This window comes from Nuphar pumila, chromosome 5 (genome assembly GCF_984573655.1).
Source record: "Nuphar pumila chromosome 5, dmNupPumi1.hap1.1, whole genome shotgun sequence".
Lineage (NCBI taxonomy): Eukaryota > Viridiplantae > Streptophyta > Magnoliopsida > Nymphaeales > Nymphaeaceae > Nuphar > Nuphar pumila.
The window spans coordinates 131,990,966-132,015,840 of NC_143253.1; the positions used below are offsets into that span (position 1 = coordinate 131,990,966).

General features: G+C 37.4%; 1 pseudogene across 1 annotated transcript; it reads right to left on the bottom strand.

Annotated features, from left to right (window-relative positions):
• Positions 1 to 6,008: 6,008 nt before the first annotated feature.
• Positions 6,009 to 8,351, bottom strand: LOC149838777 (RING-H2 finger protein ATL13 pseudogene; annotated as a pseudogene). The gene has a single exon (XR_016432210.1). The product of XR_016432210.1 is annotated as an RING-H2 finger protein ATL13 pseudogene (transcript).
• Positions 8,352 to 24,875: the final 16,524 nt, after the last annotated feature.

Sequence of the window (24,875 nt, forward strand, 5' to 3'; positions counted from 1 at the left end):
TTATTTGCGATAACTGTTTAGAATAGAATAAAGTATAGTTTGTTTATTTATTTTATAGGTCTTCTAGACTTGTATCAGAACAAGGAGGATGGTGGGTTGAGGTGATCATATATATTTTAGCTTATTGGATTATGTTCGAGAGTCCCGAGCATAGTTTAGAATAGTTATTTTTATTTTATTTTATTTTTTTATTTTAGTTAGCATTGCAATTAAGAGTAGTGTACTTTTCTTTTTTGATATATTAATAAAGTGAGCTTTTAAGTGAATTATGTTGCCGTAGTCCTATTCCTTGAGGAGACGATTCAACTTTCTACTCTACAATGAGTGCAAGAACTGGTTTTAAAATTATCATTTGGTGTGTAGTTCTTGGTTTTCAAAGTTATTGTTTTCAAAATCGCATCAAATTTTTGGCGTCGTTGTCAGGGAATGACATAAGGCATAAGTTCACTTCTTACTTTATTAATATCTATGTTAGTTAGTTTATACATAGATTCTAACATAGTTAGTATAGGTTTTAAACTTAGTTAGTAAATATATGTTCACTTCTTTTTTGTAGCGTAATTAGGTTCTTTTATTAGATTAGGTTCGTGGTGCATAACTGGTCCGAACACAAGTGTATGCAAGGGCGTAGGACTTTGGGTAATCTATCGCATTCCTTTGTCAAAGATTCCAAGAGAATAATTCATTCTTCTCAAGGTTGATGAGAGTTGGGTGACATGGAGCCCTCTGCTCCCACACGCCCTCTGAGGGAGTACTTCCTACTCACGAAGTACACCTAGGCATCCTGCATAAGGAGACCTGTTGTAGGGGCGCCCAATATGAGATTAAGGCCAGTGTGATTCAAATGTTACCTTTTTTTTATGGCCTTAGTTACGAAGATCTCTATAGGCACTTAGATGAGTTTCTTGAAATCTATTTTATAGTGAAAATCTAAAATTTTGGAGACGATGCTTTGAAGTTGACTCTCTTTCTGTTTTTATTAAAGGACAAGGCTAAGTATTGGTTAAAGTCCTTAGATAGCATAGAAATAGGGTCCTGGAATCAAATACGAAAGGAGTTCTTAAAGAAGTACTTTCCCATTGGTCATACAAACCAATTTAGGTGAGTCATTACTAGCTTCACAGAACTAGAGGGTGAGCAATTTCATGAGACCTGGGAGATGATGAAAGATCTCCTTAGGAAGTGTCTCCATCACCAAGTGCTAAGATATCAGTTGGTCTAGTGATTTTACGATGGTCTATCTGAACAAAATAATAAAATAATCGATTCTTTTTGTGGGAATACCTTCATGTTGAAGAGCGAGGATGAGGCATGTCAATTGTTTGATACTTTGAGTAAAAATTTATTGCATCATGTCTCTAGCTTTTGTGTTGAGAGAACCACACCAGGTATTGTCAAAAAAGGTGATGCGCTAGAGATTAGAGAAGTTGTTGAGTTAAGGAGCAAAGTAGATTTGATTACTCAGAAGCTCAACCAACTTCTTGCGGGCTCATCACCTACTCATTGTGCTCTCTGTGCTAGTCTGACATATGCTTTTAATGAATGCCCTTCGGCATCTCAGTACCCTGAATTTGTTCAAGAACAAGTTCAGGATGCTCAAGGATTCACCAAACCCATGAACGATCTATTTTCTTCTACGTATAATCCAGGTTGGCAAAAATATCCTAATTTCTCATGGAGGAACCAACAAGCTTCAGTTCCTGCATGTCCCTTCAAACCAATAGGTTAAGCCCAATGCATTCACTCATTCTTACCAGAGGCCAAACTATCCTCATTCTTCTCACATGTTTCCTACAGTCACCTCTCTGAAGACCACCCCACAGTTGTCCTTTGAAGAGAAACTTCTTCAGGCATTTCAGGAGGTGAAAACCTTAAGTCAAAATGCTCTGAAGAAATGCAATCAAGTGCTAAACTCCCACACACAATCTATAGCTAAATTAGAAAGTTAGATGGGATAGTTAGCAGAGGCATTAACTAAGAGAAATGAGGGCAGTTTGCCAAGTCAACCTTTGATGAACCCCAAGGGCAAGGACCCCATGGTTCTGGCATGCATATGATAGACCTTCACCGAGGAATAGAATAAGATCTGATCTGAGATCTTGTACCATATTCATAGAGTCGGAGTAGCATTAAATTGTTTATTTTCTTTTTCTTTTTATTTTCTTTTTCTTTTTATTTTCTTTTTACTAGACTCTCATGCATATATGTTTAATTTTTTGTGCTTAAGTGTTATGGGTTACAAGTTACAAGGTACATGGCACTTTTACAGGAGCATATCATATGCCAGACCAGCAGAAAATCATGCATTCATATATGCATGGTGGTGGTGCAAGGATAAGGCGACAATCAGCTTAAGAGGCTTAAACATGTTATATCTTTCCTTTATCCTATATTTCTTTTTTGTTCTAAGGTGTGCACGAGCATCTGCATGTTTGCATTATTGTATGCTGCTAGAGACATTGTCATTTAGACATGGGAGAGGGTATGAGATGCACAACCCAAAAAAATTTTGTTCATGTATCTGTGTTTTGTAAAAACTCATAAAAATTAGGCTTTTGAGAAATAAGTTTTAAGCATTTATGACTATTTTTAAATAATCTAAAATTTTAGAGATTTTTAAGCCCCATGTGAACAATTTTTGCCGAAACTAATCTAAAATAAGTGGTCATTTATGTGGATTTTAAGGCAAAAGATTGCATATGAATGTTAGAGTTTGTTTTGAATCATAAGTATGAATATGCACAGTCTTATTTTTGAAAAACTAAGCAAGTAAAAAATATAAAGAAATAAGAGTTTAATAAGAAAAAAGCATACATTTAGTTTGTTTGATGTCTTGGTTGTTCTCTAGTAGCTAGGTTGAGACACGAGCTAAAGTGTTTGCTTCTCATGTTGAAAATGACAACTAAGGAGATTACTTTCTTGTCTAGTAGACATTTGTGACTTGTTTGGTTCGGGAAAGTAGAGCTTAAGGGGTGTTTACACCTGGTGCCCTAAAGTCGTCTGGTTTGGGAGCCACCGACCTGAAAGCCCGTTGCCTGGACTTAGTAGAGAGTCTAAGAGATATAGATATTATACATAACAGGAAGATAACTATATGTAATTTTGAAAGTCTAAGGTTTAGTGACTCGAGCAATTAAGTCGGTGGGATACTCTGTATCTGGTGTCCTAAGGTCATCTGACTTGAGAATCATTGACTCAAAGCTCGTTACACAGGCTACGAAAGCCTAAAAATTGAAATAGTGCTCAGAAAAAAAAAGAGAAAATAAAAATAAGAATAAAGAAATAAATAAGATGTTAATAAAAATTTATTGCTTAGAAAGAATTATAAAAAACTATGCAGAAAACATATAAGTGATAATAAATGAGCAATAACATGATTGTACTTGATTTTCTGAGGAAAAAGTATAGATAATTACAAAATTTAGAAAAATAAAAGAAATTTTTTTCTACTGTGAAGACATGTTAAACTCTAAATATATAGTGAGAATGTAATTGCATAAAATATTTATTTAAACTAATCTCTTAATTGCTTAATATTTTAAAAAAAAAATATATGCGTGAAAGAGATGTTTATGAATAGCATCAATGGAAACCCTCACGAGACCAAACTCTTTCACTGAGGTAACCCAAGGGTTTAAATGACTTATTGCATACACTAAATGCAACCACGATTCCTATGAAAGTGAGTTAGGATTTGTATATTAATTGCTTTAAATTCATGTATTGTTTATTTCTAGTTTCTTAGCATAATAGTTTAGATTCAATTTGCTCGAGGACTAACAAACACTCATCACTTGGTTTTATCAAATTAATAAGGAGATATATTTAATGCACATAACTTTGCATAATTGGTGAATTAGAACAAAAATCATGTTGGTCCCTACCATATCCTATCTCAAAGATAGTCAGGGTAATTGTGGGCCAACTGCCCATGCTATTGTTCCTTTTTTTTTTATAATGAAGTTCCCCCACCGAAGGGTACCAAGTGGGGTCACCATCTCACTGACACCCAAGCCCTCACGGAGCCCACCAGCAAAAGGCACCCGCACACCTGATGGGAGTTGAACCTCGAACTAAAGGGTCAGCACCTTCTCCCCAGGCCTGCTACCCCCGGGGTGTGCCCAACCTATTGTTTTTGTTGTTCTTTAGTGCCATTAACTCATCAAGAATGCATTCAAAAGAGGATTGATGCTTGCTACAATCGTTTGTACATACAATCAACTTAGCAAAAACATATTTTGTTTAGTTTTTTGTTTTTTTTTAATTGTAACCACATGATGCAGTCAAAACTATGCGGTATAGTAAGAATTGACTTTTAATTACCAACAGGGCTCCGCTTGTTTGGCAGGAGCAGTTAGTGCCCGTCACCTTGTGTTGGGATGCTGCAAGTTCCAATCCTTATGGTATAATTGTATAACTGGTAGGGGTCCCCCCAACCCCAGCTTTCTCTGTCAAAAAAAAAAAAAGAACTGACTTTTAATTGGCCAGAATATGGCATGTACATGTTTTCTGGCGATGCAAGCATGGACTGTAGTCAAGGCACTAAATTTTCCAACTAGAAAAACAAATGATTTTCATAAACATGATCCAAGGGTTGATTCTCACTAAATTGACTGTGCTGCATACCTTTACCATGTTAGATTGAGGCAAAATGTCTTGTATCATAATATTCCAATTAGATTGTAGGTACAATGGAATTTATCAAATATGTATCATTCAGAAGAGATTATACTATAGGAAAAAGGAAAAGGGAGAATGCAATGATCACCCATTACTTTTGCAGCTTAAAAAGTAAAGTACATATATGAAATGCCAAATTGACTTGACCTTGGCTTGATGCTGCCAATTTAAGAGTCTTCACTGTCTCCACTGTTTCCTGGTTGAGTCCGGTCTTTGCAGGCAAGGACGATAAAAAAAAGTGTTTGACAAAATTTGGACACAATTTAGAGTTGAGTTATATAATTGTCTTCCTAGTTGTTAACCTATGTCAATATCATTTTTTTCTCTAGTTCTTTTGTAAACCGTAACTGTTGATCTGCACTTAAAAACTCCCAAAGGGTGATGGTGATTAAAATTTGTGGAATTAGCCTCATGATTCCCACGTTCGTCAAGGTGGTTGAGAGATCACATATAACTGCCCAAAATATTCAGGTTCATGCTGCCCCATGAGTTTTGAACTCTTACCCCCACATAACCCTGGTGGACTTCAAAGTCTTGATAAAGTCCATATGTAAGCACATACGCATGCATGCACGTGTGTACACACACACATATGTATGCATGTGCGCACACACAGAGCTCGAGGAGACCATATCTTAAAATTAAATTCTCGCCGGGCTGCTACCAGAGGCACATTAAGGCAGGGGTGCAAACAGTTCGAATCACAGCTAAATACATTGTGGAGTTGGATCCGGAATAGCCAAAATTTGCAAAACCTCCATCGTGAATCCAACCCATTTTCATCTATACATTAGGGAAAGCCCTGACTCTTGAAGGACTATAATTGAAAGTTGGAACCTTATTGTCTCTTTCATGCTTATCTTGAATAACTGAAGAAACAGCAGATCAAGGACTAAAGACAGTCAAGTAATTTCAATTTCGACTAAGAAAGTTGGAACCTTATTGTCTCTTTCATGTTAGTTAAGACTTTACCCATCCTTATCATGCCTGTTTTCTTGGTGTTTTTTTAGTCTCATAGGCTTTGTTTGGGAGCCTGGCATAGGGATGGGAACACTGTTTCCATGTGTCGCCAAAATGTGGCATTCGTGGAAACGTGGTGTTGCCAAAATGTGGCGTTTAGTCTAGAGTTGCCAAAAACATCTTGTGAATGATGCATGCCTTTAAATGTGGAGTTGGGGTTGCCAACACCATCTCCAAGACTGTTTTGGCAACACTATTGCTCCCAAACAACAGAGGGTATTGAGGAAACTGCAACGAATTGCTCTCAAACAACAGTTGGGGACACAGCAACCCACCTCTGAAAGAGAACAAACAATTCACTCTGTGTGTTGCCAAAGTTACCAGACTTGGCTCAGTTCATAAATGTCCAAGATGTGTACATCTCATTAAACAAGAACACAGAAGTCTGCAAGTACTGGGTCCAACTAAAGGAGTTGATCGAGTCCAAGGAGAGCCGCATATGAATAGCCCACCAGGCTTCACTCTGAGGTGCACCAAGATCTTAGATTTGGAAACAACATTGGAAATCAATCTGAAGATTCTGTACCAACCATTCTGACTGGCTCAAACGGCCAGAACAACCCTGAAACTGACAGTTCTTATTTATTGTAGATGAAGAACAAACTCAACCACACACAACCTTAAGAAAACCAAAGGGCTTTTCTTCACCTTTTCTTCCTCTCAGATGGTTATCCTTAGAGTTTTTAAAAGGAAAAGAGGAAGTGGGTAAGATCACACCAACCACACTGCTCCAACTGCATCAATCGTAGGCAGAGAACAAAAAGTTTAAGGCAGAAAACCCTTTTTAAACATCCCTTGAGACACAAATCTCTCCAGTATCTATCTGTCTTTAGAAAGAAACACCAAACAGCCTGTTGACACTCTGGCAAAGACTTTCATAAGAAATCTCTATTAACCAACAAAAGGATTATACAAAAAAAAAAATCAAATCTATACCGGGTATTCTCTCTTTAATTTCTTTTTTCCTCCTGCCAAAAACCAGATGGGCAAGGTGTTTCATTGAAGTGGAAAATGAAGTTGCATTCAAACAGGGGGTAGTGGGGCTGAATGCATCACTCTGTTCTGTGACTTCCGTCTCCCCACAATCCAGTTTAGCGTCCTTCTGGCAAATGAGGGTGTTGGATTGCTTTGAGAATCCAGACTGTGGAAACTACAGCTCTCATCATCCACACCACATTCGCTTCTAGGCAATGAACTGGCATGACCTTGATTCACCCACCCTTCAACTTCAATCTCAGACACAGTCCTTTGGCTGCTGCTCTCTTTTAGCTTCATGTCATCTGCCCTCTGTGCAGGCAATCGAAACGAAAACGCCCTTCTCGACGAATCCGCCGGTCTATCCTTCCTCGTTCGAAGCCAGATCTTTGAAACCGAAAAGCTCTCCCTTTTACCCTCATGAATCACTGCTGAACTGGCCCCATTGTTGTCAGTAATCCTAAATCCTTCCCTCCTGGAATGGGAATTATTTGATATATCATACATGGAGATAGTAGACCTATGGCCTGGTGTTAAAGGCAAGCATGGCTTCTTTATATGCCGTCTCCTCTTCGTTGGAACAATCGGAACTTGTAAAAGAGATGCTTCATCTAAGACATACTCAAAGGAACCCATTGAATAACACCTCCTAGAATCCACATTGCTTATGCTGCTGCTGCTCTCTCCTCCCCCACCAACACCACCAACAGCAGCATCAATGTTTCTCAATTTCCCCAGCTTCACAGGGACAACCTTCCTTTCCTCTGCCGCCGGATTATCGACCAGCTTCTGCGAATTCTCGACACAAGAAGTTGCAAACCCGTCTTCCGTCGATAAATTCATCTGGGCAGCTGAAACGGAATCCAGGAGATCCCTATCGACGATTTCCCGGGAGCTTTCGCTGCCAGATTCGAGAACCAGAACGGCGGGCGAGCAATTGTTAGACGGAAAATCAGGGAGGAGGCTCCCTCTACACAGAGGACATGTCGAGTGCGACAGCAACCATGTATCAATACACTCTAGATGGAAGGCATGGCTGCACTTGGGAAGCAATCTGAGCCTGTCCTCTGCTTCAAATTCGCAGAGACAGACGGCACAATCGAATGGATTCTTAACACCAATGATGGTCTTGTAGAGGAAAACGGGAAGGGTATCAATGAAAGATTGGTCCACCCCTGCATCATGGAGATGAAAGAGCTGCTGCAGCTGCCCTTGTAGGACACTCACATTGTCCAAATCGTCAGGGTCGCTCTGTGAGGGTCTAACAAGGAATCTAACAAGAAGGTGAAGCAACCCAGAGATGAAGAATATCACAGCCAGAATCACAATGATCAACAAGATGCTAGGACTAATCCTATTATCCAAACCTTGGTCATGAGGAGGAGGTGGTAAAGAGGGAGGAGGACTAGATAGGTATGGCGAGTTTGGGGGAGGATAAGAACTCTGGATTTTCCTGCTTTCATGCAACACCCAACTCATTTTTTCCTTGAAAAGAAGGCATCAACCAGAAAAATTGCAAGAAAACATAACAATCCTAGGAAAATAAAGGAAAATTTTCTCACCTAAGATCTCTGGCCTTCCCAAAAGAATCACCAGCACACACCAATCTTCCAAGCAGAAGAGAAAACCCAAAAACCCATCTCTTCTTTGTTCAGCACAAATGAAATTCAATTCCCCCCAACTGATACATAGTGAGGATGTGTGTTAAAAGATCTGCGAAAGATATGAGAAAGAGACAACCACCCTTTTCGGACTATCTTATAGCAGAGGGAAAAAGAAAACCTGCAAGTCAATGGTGGTAAAATAGGAAAGCTTCTTGGGGACAGAAGCAATGGAACTACAACAAAGGTTAAAATAAACTAAAGGAGAAAAAAAACATTAAAAAATGTTGGGTTCAGGGCAAATCCCCAACCAGAGTAAATAAATGAAAGATTACCCATGGTTCAAAATTGGGCGTCGAAGACTGCATCGTCTTTAATGATCATTTAATTAGCAGGAAATCGATGTACCCACTGGATTCTTTTCTCTTCTTATGGTATACATAATCAAAATCATGGTGTTTCTTCTTGAACATTAATTAATGGTTACATGTGTAAGCATGATATGATAGAATCTTTCGTCGGAATGCTTCCAACTTGTTTTGCCAAAGCAAATGGGCATTTAAAAAAATGAACTGAAGCATATAGAAAGAATGGAAGTAAAAATAGAAAGAATGGAAGTAAAAATTTGGAAACGAGTGTGGTGCGCGCTACTCGAGCCCACTCGGGTTCCTCCGACGGATTTTTTTTTTTAAGGCAAGCTGGGGTTATTCAGACCCTTATATCGATACCATTGGGATTTGAACTTGCAATGCCCCCCAACATAAGGTGACGTGAAAATTTACTGAGACTATACCAACGGGGCTCGGCTTGCCTGGTAGGAGCAGCTAGCGCATGTCACCTGTATTGGGACGTTGCTGTTTCAAAACCCAATGGTATAGTTGTATAACTGGTAGGGGTCTAACCAAACCCAGTTTGCCTTTAAAAAAAATAGCTGTGACTACGCCGTCTGTGAGCTCTTGTTTGGAGGGGCAAGCCATTTTGGTGGAGTGTCCTGGTGACACGAGCGGACATGCAAACACAGACCCTGATACATAAATATTTTAAGGTTTTATTTCAATAAAAATACTTGTTAATATTAAAATATCAAAAAAATAATTTTTGATTTATTAAAAAATTTGTATCCACTGAACCTATTGTCCAAAAAGTTTTGAACTTGCAAGTCAAACCGGCATTACACATCCTCGTGTCCACGTGTCTTTGTGACATAGACTACCATCAATGCAACAAAACTTGCTCCAAGCGAGATACTATTATTATACCCTTTATGCGGAAGCAACGCCAGTTGCTAAGTGAAATCTACACTACCGCCTTAGACCAAGAGTTAAATGAATAGACAGACCCAAGGGGTTTGGCTTAATGGAATGGGGGCTTATACCCTTTGACGGACAGTCTAGGTTCAAATCTCATGGGTGTCACCTCACTGCATAAGCCGAAGCTTGGCAACTTCCTAAGTTTCGAGGGGTAAGCCTTCGAGGTTATATGCCGACTGGATAATGACCGTTAGTATGACAGGCTAAGCGAGCACAGCTAGGTCTCTGCACCTGAGGCGGTTTCTCTGAGTTAAAAAAAAAGAGTTAATGAATAGACTTACGATATCATAGAAGGACATCACGATCCCTTGTGAAAAAGAAGGATTTGATGAGAGGATAGTTTATTCCTACCTAAATAACTGGAAGTTCCAAGAGATACTCATCCTAATCAACCTAAAGAAAAGAATACAGGCCCAACATAAATTACTTGTTTTTCTAAAACCTTTTTTTGTTCTATCCATATACATTCTGATCACCAATTTATCCAATGATCGAGTTTCATTCATAACAGGTAAAAATGGCTCATTCACTGAGTTCATCCCCCAACACATTGATGAGTTTCGAACTCTTAGTGTCCTGTCAATTTCGTAAGGCCGGTTGGTCATGGGGCTCCATCATAAAATAAAAAAAAAACTTGGTGGCATTCACAAGTCACCCCTACTAGATGAGCATAAATTAACTGTGTTTGGATGTTAAAAGATCTCAGAATCTTGGATCTAAACATGGTAAACAAGCCAAACCAACCAAACGAACGGTGTTTGGGCTCACCTCGCTTATAACAAGAAACTGTTCGGATTTGGCTTGTCTGACTTAGGTGAGCCATGCTAAGCGAGCCTAAACCCACTCATGTCATGGAAAAAGCTGCAGTTTTTATAACTACAATGAGAATGGAACCCTTGGCGTATAGGTTTCATGCCATCTAACTAATGGAGCTAAAATGTTACTACCATTTGTATGGATCTAGACTAGCCTAAACGAGCTGAACACTTTGATCTTAGTTTGGCTCGACAAACTCATTTGCTGAGCTGTGAGCAGCTCGATTCATTTACCAGTCCTACTTGGACTTGAGACTCAAAAGTAACATGGGATTCAACAATCTTTGGCCCAAAGATACTTGAATATGTCTTTCTTTATCATCAAACCTGACCCATTGACACCCCTTACTTAAGACCAAAGTCTTGGTCCTAACAATTAATGTTGGTTTTAGCCTCTTTAGTTTAGTGTCCTGTCAAATTGAACCGAGCAGACATGACTGATCGCATGATCACTTGGCCATTAGTAGGTCCATGTGCGATTGTAGTAAAGGAAACTTTCTTTTTTCTGTTTTTCAAAAGGAAGTAAATGAGATCTTCAAGCCAATTAAATGGCCATAATGTTTTTTTCTATTAGGAAATGCTTGGGGGGTAAGCCCCCTACTTTTATTCATTATATACAGCCAAAAAATGCATGCATATAAAAACTACAGTACAAGTGTGCATTCAGAATCAATATCCTAATTAGGAGGCCGATCCCTCCAACTTTTGCTATTAGCCCCACTATAGTTGCCCGAGATGAGTATGGGCCGGGTACCTAAGACCCTTTTGTTGAAACTTATATCTAAAAAATTTGGTACGAGTGTCTAATAGACATTGATACATGATTTTGGTACAGGGTTTGCTTGAGGATGGTAGAGTTTTTGGAAATTATGTAATAAGAATAATATCAATTATATATATTGTGACAAAAGAAAATGATAAGAAAAAACAATGGGAGTCTCCGCTTATCTGGCAGGAGCAGTTAGTGCATTTCACCTTGTGTTGGAAAATTGCAACTTCGAATCCCAATGGTATATGGTTGTATAAGAATCATCTTTTGCATGTCTTCTCAAATCTGAATCATGAAATTGATATAAAAAGTACAAAATTTATATTTCAATTAAAAAAAAAAAGAAGAAACAACCTCTTGTGAAAGTGAGAGAAGCCTGCTTATAGTTTAAATGGAACACACATAAGAAAGGTACAAGAGAGGGTTGTGGAGGTCCTATTATCGCATGTCTTAGCTTGATTGAGAAGAATACAATTATTGCCACCACTATAGATGAAACCAAGTTTGACAGGGGTTTCAACTCGTTTCCTATATTCTTAAAGACCAGTTTCATTTGGTACTTGTTTCACTTATATAAGAAACTGGTTTACTATACTCTTAGGGACAAGTTTTTTTGGTATATATTTCCAAAACTGTTTCAATGTTTTTGAAACCAGTTTGGTACTACTGGTACACCTAAAACGAGATATGTAAGGCAAAATATCAACTATGACCCCACCAAATGGCAAAATACTAACAACCATGGTTTGGTGATCAGGGACTGCGTCCAAAAGCCTTAAACGACAAAGGGACTCTTTCACCCTCGTCAGACTATCTCTAACTGCCCTTTTCCCTTGTGTCACTCCTTTTAGACAATTCCTACTGGCCCCATTGCCAACTTCCTGATCCCCAAGAAGCTTTTCTAAAGTTTTTCTACCTCTGCCACTGTGTCATCTCCTCGTCCCAATATCGATCTGAATCTTCCCAATATTCACGAAGATTTGGCCCTTCATTGTCTCACTCACTGCGAAATGCATAACTGGCACAAGGGTGAGCATCAATAAGGGCATTTTAATAATTTACTCAACTTGATAGACAACAACAGGTTCCCACACTCACTAATTAGCATTACGCAACACTAAGAAAATGAACATTGAAAAAAAAAAAGTAAATACCCGTATTACCCCCTCAGTCCATGTCCATTGAACGGTCAAAACCATACCCTGCAGGCTAGGGATGGCAGTGTACCGGGGCAGGGGACAAGGTCTCCACCCCGGCTCCATCTCAAAATCCTACCCTCCATCCTTGCACGGGTTTTGATTTTAACCTCCAACCCCGCCTTCATCCCTGTTTCATGTTCTCCATCTCCGGTTCAAACGGGGTGAGGCGGGGCGGAGCCCCATTTTCCTTCGGTCCACTGCCATCTCTAAAGAAGGATTGGAGATGGGGCAAGGCGGGGATTGGAGACAAGGACGGGACGGGGCAGGAAAAAGGGTAAGTCCATCCCCATCCCCGAATGGGTTTTGATTTTAACCTCCATCCCCCATCAAAATGAGGCGAGGCAGGGCGGGCCCCCATTTCCCCCGGTCCACTGCCATCCCTACAGCAGACTCAATAATTAATTATACATTTAATTTTCGAGGTGGCCGCTAGAAAAGAAATTAATAAAGTATTGAGTGGTTAAACACTTTAACTAATTAATCCCCACTCAAACAACGGCCAAGGACAAGAACGGGTGTGTATTTAAAGCCCAAATAACGGGAAAAAGAGCCCACCCCGCTTAAAATTCAAAAAATTCTGGAGAGGCTCAACTTGTCTTTATGTGCGTGCATTTTGCTGCAGAAAGTCAATATTGCAACATGAATTTTAGAGTTGTTCACCAAACGATGTGGAGTTTGGACTTTGGAAAAGATACCGTATTTGTTTTGATTCCACAACTTAGGGGTTAATGTTTGATCATGTCACAAAATTTCAATTTTTTAATTTTTTTGGTTGACCAGGCACAAAAAATGTGACCTACAAGGTTTGTTTGACAGGAAACGGGATTATCGTGTGATTATGATGTGCAAGCAGGTCTTCTAACAACTTAAATCAGCAGCTCACAATGTTGAAAATTTTTCATAGGCCAAAAAATAGAGTTTCTACATCGAAAAAACGCGATCCAAAGTGCGTGCTCTCGCAAATTGACCATGTCTAATGCATCTGTGTGGTCTCACATTTGTGATTTTCGCCTACATTGGACGATCAGATCACCATGACCCAATATTATCCCGGATGCTTGATGACCAGTTAATTAATCTCTTACAATGTGCATCTAGTCATTGTTTGGTGTAATCAAAACATGTGCTTATAATGATCAATATTCTAACACTTTTTTTTTTTGAAAGGCAAGCTGAAGTTAGGCAGACCCCTACCAGTTATACAACTATACCATTGGGTTTTTGAACCTGCAACGTCCCAATGTCCCAATGCAAGTTGATAGCTGCTCCTACCAGACATCCAGAGCCTCCATTGGTGATCAATCTTCTAACATACTTGTTGATGTACATGTCTACTACTTGTTGTGAACTCCTAGAGCTGAGTATTTTTCAGAGTAATGGTCAATCCAATTATGTCAGTATCGGTCTGTATTGGCAGAAAATGGATACGCTTCACCCTTGAATCAGCTATTTTTTAATAAATATAAAAATACTTTACAATTATTTTTTATATTATTTTAATGACTTTAACACATGCCACATTTTGATTGACACGTAATATTTTGTAATTATTTTTTGGGCTCAGAATGATTCACTTGAGTACCGGTATCGGCTGAATCATGCACCTGAATCTTTGGCCAAACAATACAGGGCCAATACCATTACTGACAAGTGACAACATTGGGTAAATCACTAACTAATATTTTTGCATGTGTTTAGGGATGGCAGTGGACGGGGGCCGGAGTGGGGGACAAGGTCTCCACTCCCGCCCCGTCTCAAAATCCTAACCTCCATCCCCGTTTTCATCCCCGCATGGGTTTTGATTTTAACCTCCATCCTTGTTTCATATCCTCGATCCCCGGTGCAAACGCGAGGCAGGATGGAGCCCCGTTTTTCCTTGGTCAATTGTCATCCCTAAAGAAGGATTGGGGACGGGGCGGGGATCGGGAAAAAGACGGGGTGGGTGGGGGAAAGTGTAAGTCCACCCCCGCCTCCATCCATGCACGGGTTTTGATTTTAACCTTCATCCCCATTTCATGTCCTCCATCCTCAGTCTAAACGGGATGAGGCGGGGCGGGACCCGTTTCCCCCAATCCACTGCCATCCCTACATGTGTTTGCTGGCTTTTTTGGTTTGAATTATAGGACTACTAACTACACAGGTGGGGCCCTACATTTGTCCTCCAGGTTTTTGACTTGCGAAAGATGCTACTTAACCTAATAATGAGTTGGTAATAGGTGGAAGAAGAAGGAGAAATGTGTGCATGTTGGAATAGACATGGAGGTGGCTATATTGCATTTTTTCAAACTTGGTACCTCATGTCTGACTTGAAAAGTTTATATTTTATTTTGCAAACGTGAGCTATATATATATATATATATATAGTCAATTGTACCACGCAAATTATGATTCAAATTTCCACGTACCGTGTGCTGTGCATGTATTTTTCAACATGCGAAGACGTTGATGAATGCCAACCACTTGTGAATTATGAATAGAGTTCTTTCAGAAGAAATAAAATCATGAATTAAGACCATTAGCCTTGTTATATTGATGGAGGGCACTTTCAAATTCAATACATTGCTCCCGGTGACTGATTACATAATAATAATATCCTTTTATCCTTTTCTGGAAAATGATTGGTTCCAGATTCTCTACTGAAAAACTCAGAATTTTTTTATTTTTTATTTTTACATCTAACCCAGAAAATGTGATCTGCATGTTTGGTTTAACAGAAGCACCATGCTTTTTCAACGTGTATGTCAGATTTTTCGGTGGTTAAAAAATTAATGGTTTGCAATGTATCGAATTTTCAAACTTCAAAACATCATATTTTTAAGTCAAAAAATACCATTCAAGAATGATTCCTACTATTTTTACCCGAGATGTGATCTACATGCTTGATTTTATAAGAACCAACTCTTAAATCTTCCGAATATGATACATAAGCTGGATATTTTAAGGCTCAAAAATCAAGAGTTCAAAATTTTTGTAGGTATTAAAAATCCCAAAATCATATTTTGTCATAAAAAATACAAGATCCAACAATAGTTTCATAGCAAATTCATCCTGATGAACACATCTCCATAGTCAGATTTGCAAAAAAAAAATTGTCGGTATATTCTGTTAAAGTAGTGGATCCTGCATCCTGATCTAGGTCTACCACCAGCTGGTCTAGGTCCAACAACTACACCAAAGTCCCATGTGAATAATCCCAGTAACTCCAAGGTCCCATGTGAATAAGGGACCTCTTTTGTTTCTATAAATTAAGAGCACATCCTCTCTCTATGTGTCAAGTAGAGAGGAAGAGGATTTCTCTGTGGACATAGGTCATGCTAGATATGTGTTTGCCTGTGTGTGAATCCTTGGTTTGTGTCAGTGTGAATCTTTTACATGGTATCATAGCCTTGTTAGTTCTTGTGTATTTGTGTTTGTAGTGTACTCCCTCATTAGCCGGCTGGCGTCAAACTCTTGATCCCTAATTCCCAGTTTGGTAGTGCCTTGGAATGTATTTATCTTTCTGGTATTCATCAAGTTGGACAAAGATAATTACTTGTTGTGACACTCTCAAATTGAGTATGCGATGTATACTCCAGACCTTATCAAATATATAGATGGCTCCTTTTCAGTGCGAAGCTCCTTTATCAGAGAAGGTGAGCAGTTAAAGCCCAATCCAGAATTTATTTCAAGGAAAATGGTTGATCAAATCCTGTTAAGTTGGATCAAGACCATTGTGACAGAAGTTGTACTGGGACAAATTACACTACAAGGAAAACCCTTATTAGCGACAGATTTTTTCCGTCGCAAATTAGCGACGGACTTAGCGAGAGAACATTATCTGTCGCCAATCTTTGAAATATTTTTGAAATTAGCGACGGTATAAATTCTGTCTCAAATCTGTCGCTAATTATCGACAGATCGACGAAAAAAAATTCACTACAAAACTGTAGAAAATTAGCGAGGGAATTTTTTCGTCGCTAATTAGCGACGGATTAGCGATAAAAAAATTCCCTCGCTAATTCCGTCGTTAATTTTCGATTTAAACCGTCTCACCTAAGGCGCGAGGTTTTCCCTCTCTCCCCCGTTCGAAATTTAAACTGATGTTCGATTTAAACCGAGCCTCATGCTCCCGCTGGTCGATGAAGCCGAGCCTCATGCTCGCCGCAGTAAGGCTCACCGGACGATCTTGCTGGATGATGTCGACCGCCGGGACTGCCGTCGCCCAACTCCGACGCAACAAAGGAGGGCAGAGGAATCTCAATGAAGGGCGTGCGGATCGCGGGGCAGCCGTTGTACCTGGACATGCAGGCGACGTCGCCGGTGGACCCGCGGGTGCTGGACGCAATGCTGCCCTTCTTCACTGGCCACTTCGGCAACCCCCATTCCCGCTCTCACCTCTATGGCTGGGAGTCGGACGAGGCGGTCGAGCGCGCCAGAGAGCAGGTCGCTTCCACGCCACCTACCTCCCCGTCGGCTCTGACGACCTCCTCGACCTCAACCGCCTCCGCGACGCCATCCGCCCCGACAACGGCCCTGTCTCTGTCATGGCCGTCAACAACGAGATCGGTCCATTCCGACCTCTGCGAGACCCAATCGGAGATCTTGGAGTCGAGGGAGTATGACTTGCTGGGATCCGGTGGTGGGTCGTCCTCCTCCTCCGTCACCGCCGACGAATCGCTCCAAGTTCGGCCTATTGCTGCCGGAATACCTCCCGGCATCGAGCAATTTTTTTTTTAAAATTTAGCGATGGATTAGTGACAGATATTATTCTTCGCTAATTTAAAATAGCGAAGGACTCGCGATGGATATTATCCATCGCTAATTTAAAATAGTGACAAACTCGCGACGGATCATTTTCATCGCTAATCCATCGCAAATTAGCGACAGATAAGTTTTGTCGCTACTTAGCGTCGAAAAATTCGCGATGAAAGCTATCTGTCTCTAATCCAACGCTAATCCGTCGCTAAACTGTTTAGCGACGAATTAGCGATGGATTAGCGACGGATTTAGGTCGTCGCTAATCCACAGGTTTCTTGTAGTGTTATTCGCATCACATCTGCTAGGGAAGCTTGGATTGTATTAGAACAATCATATCCTTCTCATTTGAGCTTTCATATTCTTCAGTTGATGTGTGATGTCCAGAATGTGAAAAATAAAGAAAAGACCATCTTGGAATATTTAAATTATGTAAAGTTTCTTGTGCATTTTTTATGCACAATTAACGAATATGTCTCCGATGGAGACTTGGTTCAGTTAACTTTGAATGGTCTCTCTCGAGACTATGAAAGTTTTATAATTATCACTATATTTGTTCTCAATAAGTTGCCTAAGTTCCTTGAGATTTTTTTATTTCTTTCTAAATCAAGAAAAGAGACTTCAAATGTAAAATCCAAAGTCTCTCAAGTCATCTAAATCATCTATGACCACCTTCTTTTCTTAAAGGGAGTGTGGTCGAGGCTGTGGTGGCAGAGGAAGAGGGGTTGAACATTTTGAGGAGTTTACCTTCAAATTTTGATCATAATATTACTGCTATCGAGAAATATAAGAACTTGTCAACTTACTCTCTTAATGAACTAAACGGTTATTTGATGGCTCATGAAGTAAGAATAAATAGATCAGTTGATAAGAATATTGAGCATACATTTCAATCTATGGTGGAGATCTCTGACAAAGATAAAATTGACAAAAGTTTTTTTGAACACAAGTATATAGGTAGAGGCAAAGGAAGAGCTAGTTATCGTAGTTGTGGTCGAGGATGAGGGAGATTCTACACCACACAGTAGAAAACAGAAAATGGTGAAAAAGTTGATAAAAACAAAGTCACAAAGAAAAACAATGCACGTTTTATAAAAAGATGGGTCATACTAAGCCATATTGTAACACTCCAAAATGTTAACTCGAAAAAAATGTAGTTTTTTTTAAACATGAAGTCTTATTTATGGTAGTGCCTTGACAGAATTGAGCTCTAAGGAGTCAGCCTATGTAAGCATGGACATTTAATAGTTCTCTAGAACTGAATTCGAGAAAGGATGACTAATTGATAAAACCATTTATTTTGATATCATATTTAAATTAGAATTTGCAGTGAAAATATTATTTTAAAAATGGTTAAACATTCTGGGCAAGTTACAATTATGTAAAAATATCTCTACCAAATAATAAACAAATCTACATCATTCATTTCATAAAACAAATGTTCATGAGTTTAAATTTAAATAAAATAAACAAGTATAAAAGTCAATGTCTCCTAAGAATCAATAATTGGTTTTCATAGCACCTCCGCAGCTTCCCGCAACCTCCCCTTAGTTCATTCATTATTTATAAATTATAAAAGTATGGTGTCAGACTACCAACCGAGTCTCAATAGGACACACATTAATGTTGCATGCATATACAACACTAAGCATACATAAACATGTACTCATAACATCACACAACACATAATAATATGCAATCAACTGAATCCCAACAACAGGTCATTTTAGGAAACACATCATCATAACATGTTATCATTAAATATCATATCAACATAACATGCTTTCAATGAAAATACTAAAATAAACATAATTGCACAAATATAGTGATCTTAATCATCTAGTTAATTATTTCTCTTGCTTACACCCCTATCGGTACTCGCAGACTAACGTCATCGCTTCAGCTAAGACCACTCGGGTGTTTATTATGTTTGGTATTTTAATAACCTGAATGACTAACTGAATTTGACAATCCAAAGGGGGCAGTTCACAACCAAGATTAAACCCTCAGAGACTCAACACAAATTGGATCGATCCTACACTCTGCAGAGATAGGAACATACCACCTAGAAAAAAATGGTAGTCTGGCCTCCCAACTCTTGTGATTGAAGATCAAGTGAGACCTACCCACAAAACAACAATAATGTCCCATAAGTGTGTACTTTCTACCCTCTCCAAGGTAGACTTAGGATGTTAGATTATGTGAATTTTGGTACCCTTTCATGGTATCAAGAACCATCAAGTGTGGGGTTATCTTTATTAATGTCATAAATCAATGATATTTTTACAAATTGGTGCACAATAAATACTCTATGGGTTCTTATAATCTCTTATTCACCACTGAGCAGTCTCATGTGCTTGCATGTCACACACATGCTTTACAACACAAGAATATCATTTGACCTCATCCTCATAATAGTGTGTACACACAAGACACCATAAATAATAAATCAATATATGCATGCATGTATCTACATGCCTGACAATGCATCTGCATGAATATATGCAACACATTAATTAGTGCTTTCAAGCATTGATCAATTCCTCAAATCGTAAGCTCACTCATGAGCATTCAATCATGCATCATGCAATCCGTGTATCATGGCATTTAACAATTGAAATTAAGCATCATGATGCATGCATATAACTTATATTATAACATACATTACATATCATATTTATATATCCACAAACCTTGCTTCAATCAGAGTCCAGAGCAAGAAAAACTAATTATTTTACTGAAACTGGTTTTTCTGCTTTAAGAGTGACATATTCGATTATGCCCCTCTGAAGAAGCATCAATTCAACATCTTTACACAATAAGAAAATTTTGTAAAAAATACTATAAATAGGAAAATATGTCTAAAAAAATCTTTCAGGTCAAGGCCAAACTCCATCAGAGTTGTGAATTAAAATCCATGAACCGCAACCTTTTCAGGTTCTTGGACATGCAGGATTATAGAAATGTTTAGATTTCTGAGCTAACTTTCATGATTTTCAACTCACAGACCATAATGAATCCGTGGACCAAATTTTTATTGAAACTTTTTCAATATATAATCAAACATACATAAACTTTTTAACCATAACCATAAAATAAATTAAGACAAATAAAATTGGCAATACAGTACAGTCAAAATACATGATGATTTTTAGGAAAGAAATCATGTTTTGATTTCCAAAGACCATAACTTTTTATCCGAAATTCAAACAGAGCCAAAAAATTTCCTAGGATTCATCCATAATTCTGAAATGTCTCTCTTAATTTTGGAATTTTTTTGCCAAGCCGTTTGAGCGTACGATAAAGTTTTTGAAAAGTGTCTAAGACTGAAAATCAAAACAGTGTCTTTTCATGAAAATTCATGTATATTTCATATTTTTTAGAAAATAAACCATATAAACATGATTTTCTTGATTCAATTCATCATAATACTATCAATAACAATTTGCACATGTATCAACATGACTTTCTGATGTAACCAAATTAATCTAATGCCTGAAGTTGAATCTGAAACACACAAGAAACCATTTATTTCAAAAACAAGCACCCATACACCGAAATATGTATTGGAAAATAGAAATAATTTTTGAATTAAATACAAATCATACACATGTATATTGGATCTAACATAATAAATAAATCAATGACTGATCATGAATTAATTGAATATAAATAATAAATAAACTCATATAAATTATATTTTTTCAAAAAATGCTCTCATAAACCCAAATCAGTATGATTTACATGAATTTATTTCTAAACATAAATTCAACCATACATAAAATCATGCATCTAACATGAATATGATTCAAATTATACAGTAAATGAATCATAACATGAAACATAACAACAATAAACTATCAAAACCCATTTTTCTAAAAAAGAAACCCTAAATCCCAAAAATGAATTTATTTATTCAGGTTCTTTCATTCTTTTTTGGGTTTTATTTTGATTTTTACCATAAGTATCAATTTAAATAGGATCTACACATGCTGATCACATCAAATACCCATCCATCATTATTTTAAAATATCGAACAAGATTTTTACGAAGAACGAACATGATTTAAGGTTTTTCCCATAAACTGTTTTTTTGTAAAAATCTATCTAAAGGCCTGTAGCCTTCTGAAATCATGGGATATCTATCCAAACACGCATTTAAGACTAATATCATCCCCTATACAGGTCTGAAAATTTAATCTGGCATGCATATGTACCCTTGGTGCTATGTATATATAAGTCAATGTGATCCTACTTCGAAAAAGCAAAAAACATGATACCAAACACCAAAATGAGATTATGACACCGTAGATGATCTCTCATTTTTGTTGTACACTATAGAGGTATAGCCACACCAGCTACATACCTTCAAGCTCCTTTAATGGAGGTGTGGACCTATGAGAACTTGAGGTAGGAAAAGGAAAGAGAGAGATTGTCAAATTCATATGATAGGAGGGGTTTCCTCCTATTTATAATGTTTTAAAAAAATTTATTTTCATATGGGTCTCTTCTCTCACCTTAAACTCTATCATTTCAGCCTCATAGATTTCCTAATAAGATATGTAGGACTTCTCATAATTAAATATTTAATTAATAAAATAAAAAAGGATGACCACTTAGCATCCCTACGTGAAGTCTTACATGGGGTTTGGTGATAGGGCGACCTTTTGAGAGACCTACATATACAAAGACTCAACCAAATTTGATGTTTAAATAGTCGATTTGATAGCTCTCAAAACATAGATTGTTGTGATGATCTTAAATTTAATCATAGGTGCACATATCTGCAAAAAATATTAGTGGATGCCAAAAAATATAGCTTTTTGTCTTGAAATTAGGCATGAACTTTGGCCAATGATAAAACACTCAAATTGACACCAATTTGGGCATGTAAATGGTCGATTCCAATGCTCTTGAAATGAAGAACATCGAGACTGATTTAATCGATGAGGTACTGATCGGCCAAAAGTTTCACCAAAATAGTAATAATGTTGCTTGGGGCATCCCACACTTGGGGTTCCCATTGGGTCCAAATACCATATTAGACCGAAATAAGTTTCAAATGGGTATTTAAACATAAATTAAAATTAAATATTAATTAAAATATCCAATACAATTTTAAATCACCATTAAGTCTAAATTTAAATTTTATTTATTTAATAATCATGAAATATTTATAAAAAAATCTCGAGTATTACACATACTGCTGGGATAAAGTAAAACAAAAAACAAACTTTTTCAAATAAAAGCAAGAAGAAGGTAATTTATTTCTCACTTGCTTAAATCTAAATGAAAGTACTGGTGTTGTGTAGTTTCTAGATAACGGTTATAGTAACCACATGATAGGCACAAGAGATTTGTTCTGTCACATGGATGAATCCGTGAAATTGCAAGTTATGCTTGAAAATGACAAGCATGTAAAAATTAAAGGCAAAAGTGTCATCATAGTTAAAACCAAATCAAGTAGTGAAAAGAAAATTAGTGACGACTGTTATATTTTGGGCTTAGTTCATAACTTGCTTAGTGTAGGTCAGTTAATTAAAATATGATATTCAATAATATTTCATTATAATATGTGTGAAATTAAAAGTAGAAAATATAATGTTTCACATATTAAGATTCATATGTTTGACAACAAAATGTTCTCTCTTGATATCTCACATCTTGATGAGTGTTTTTTTGTCGCTATTGTAAGGGATGACTCATGGTTGTGGCATCTACTGTATAGTCATTTGCACTTCAATGGTTTGAAGTTAAGCAAAAAATGGATGATATGTAGTTTGTTGTCTATTGTTTTTGTTGATAATGTGTATGAAGATTGTGTTTACAACAAGTAGCATAAACGGTCATTTCTTATTGGAAGAGCTTGGAGAGCCAAAATGCCTCTTTTACTGGTTCATGTTGATATATGTGGACCAGTACAAACTTCATCTTTGAACAAGAGTAAATATTTTCTATTATTTACTGATGATTTTTTTCGTATGAGTTGGGTGTTCTTTCTTGTTCAAAAGTCAGAGGTATTTGAAAATTTTCATAAATTTAAAGCCCTTGTTGAAAAAGAAAATGACCATGTTTTAAAAAATCTTTGCATTGATAGAGGAGGAAAATTTTTATCTGATGAGTTTGGTTCTTTTTGCAAGCAAAATGGTATTCACAGACAATTAACTATAAGAAAAACACCAAAATAAAATGGTGTTGCCAAGCAAAAAAAATGAATAATTATAGAAATGGCTCAAAGTATGCTGAGTGAGAAGAGACACTCAAATGATTTTTGGGTTGAAGCAGTGACAATGTCAGTTCAGCTTCTAAATATGTCCCCAACTAAGGCAATGCACAACAAGACCATGTATGAAGCTTGATGGAAACAAAAACTTGATGTAAGCTTTATAACAATATTTGGTTATATTGCTTATGCTTTTATCTCATTATTTGTGTTTATGTGGATGATATTATATACATTGGTTCTTTAAATCTTCTCGTTGAAAAATTCAAAAACAGTATGATATAAAACTTTAACATGATTGATTTAAGGCTCTTGCATTACTTCCTTAGACATATGCCCTTGATCTTCTTAAAAGTCACAATATGTCAAGTTACAAGAAGAGTTTTACTCCAATGAACACGAATGATAAGTTGTCATCAAATGATCGAACAACACGTGTAAATCTATGATTGTTCAGAAGCATTATTGGTGAGTTAATGTATTTAATTAACTCTATCCCATCCAGATATTATGTTTCGTGTTAGCTTGGTCTCGAGATTCATACATGATCCGAAACTTGCATTCTTCGCTATATTTTTGCAACGAGCAACTATGAAATATGGTATAAATTGATTCTTAATTTTAACTTAGTTGGTTTTACTGACAGTGATTAGGCTGGTTTTGTAGATGACGAAAAAAGCACAAGCGGGTATGTTTCCAATTTTAGTTTAGGTGTTATATCATGAAGCTCAAAGAAACAATATTCTACATCATTATCATCATCCGAAGTTGAATATATTGCAGCTTTCGCAGCAGCTTGTCAAGCTATATGGATGAAAAAGAGTTTTAGAAGATGTGCAACAATATCAAGTTTCAACAACAAAAAATTATTGTGACATGGTTACAATAACAATGACAAAAATCTTATTTTTTATAGCATAATCAAGCGCATCAAGCTCTGCTATCATTTCATTCAAAATGTTGTTGCTGAAGATATAATTGTGTTGAAACATTGTTCTACAAATGATCAAGTAGATGATAGTCTCACCAAAGTGCTTTCTCATCCAAAGTTTATCAAATCCAAAGATTCACTTGGTGCCTTCAGTTTTGCATCAAAGGGCAGTGATGAGAATTATTGTGTGTAACCATCCTTTTCTTGAAGAGGATAGGTCGTGTGAAAATAGTGGGTGAGTTGTAAAGTCATGTAAGAGGGTGAGAATTAGTGCTTTAAAAGGAACAAAAGTATGAGTGAGTAATTTGCAATAAAGTGTTAGTGGATTAGTATTATTCATGGGTGGTGTCTTATTGGTTGTGTGCCTATAAAAAGGCATTAGAAGTGAGTGTAGGGTTTGTTATTTTCTTGGTTCTCTTTTTGTTAATGCATTGAGGTATTTTTAGTGTTTCTCTTGTGTGTATGAGTGTGGTAGTATTTGTGTTTCTCTCCTTTCAACAAGCTCAATCCCTATATCCAAAATTTACTTTGCACAGTCGATGATCTTGAAGCTGATTTTTAGTAGTTCGCATAACAGCAACCGTAAGTACGGCATACAGAGCTAGCTCCACTAGGTCTA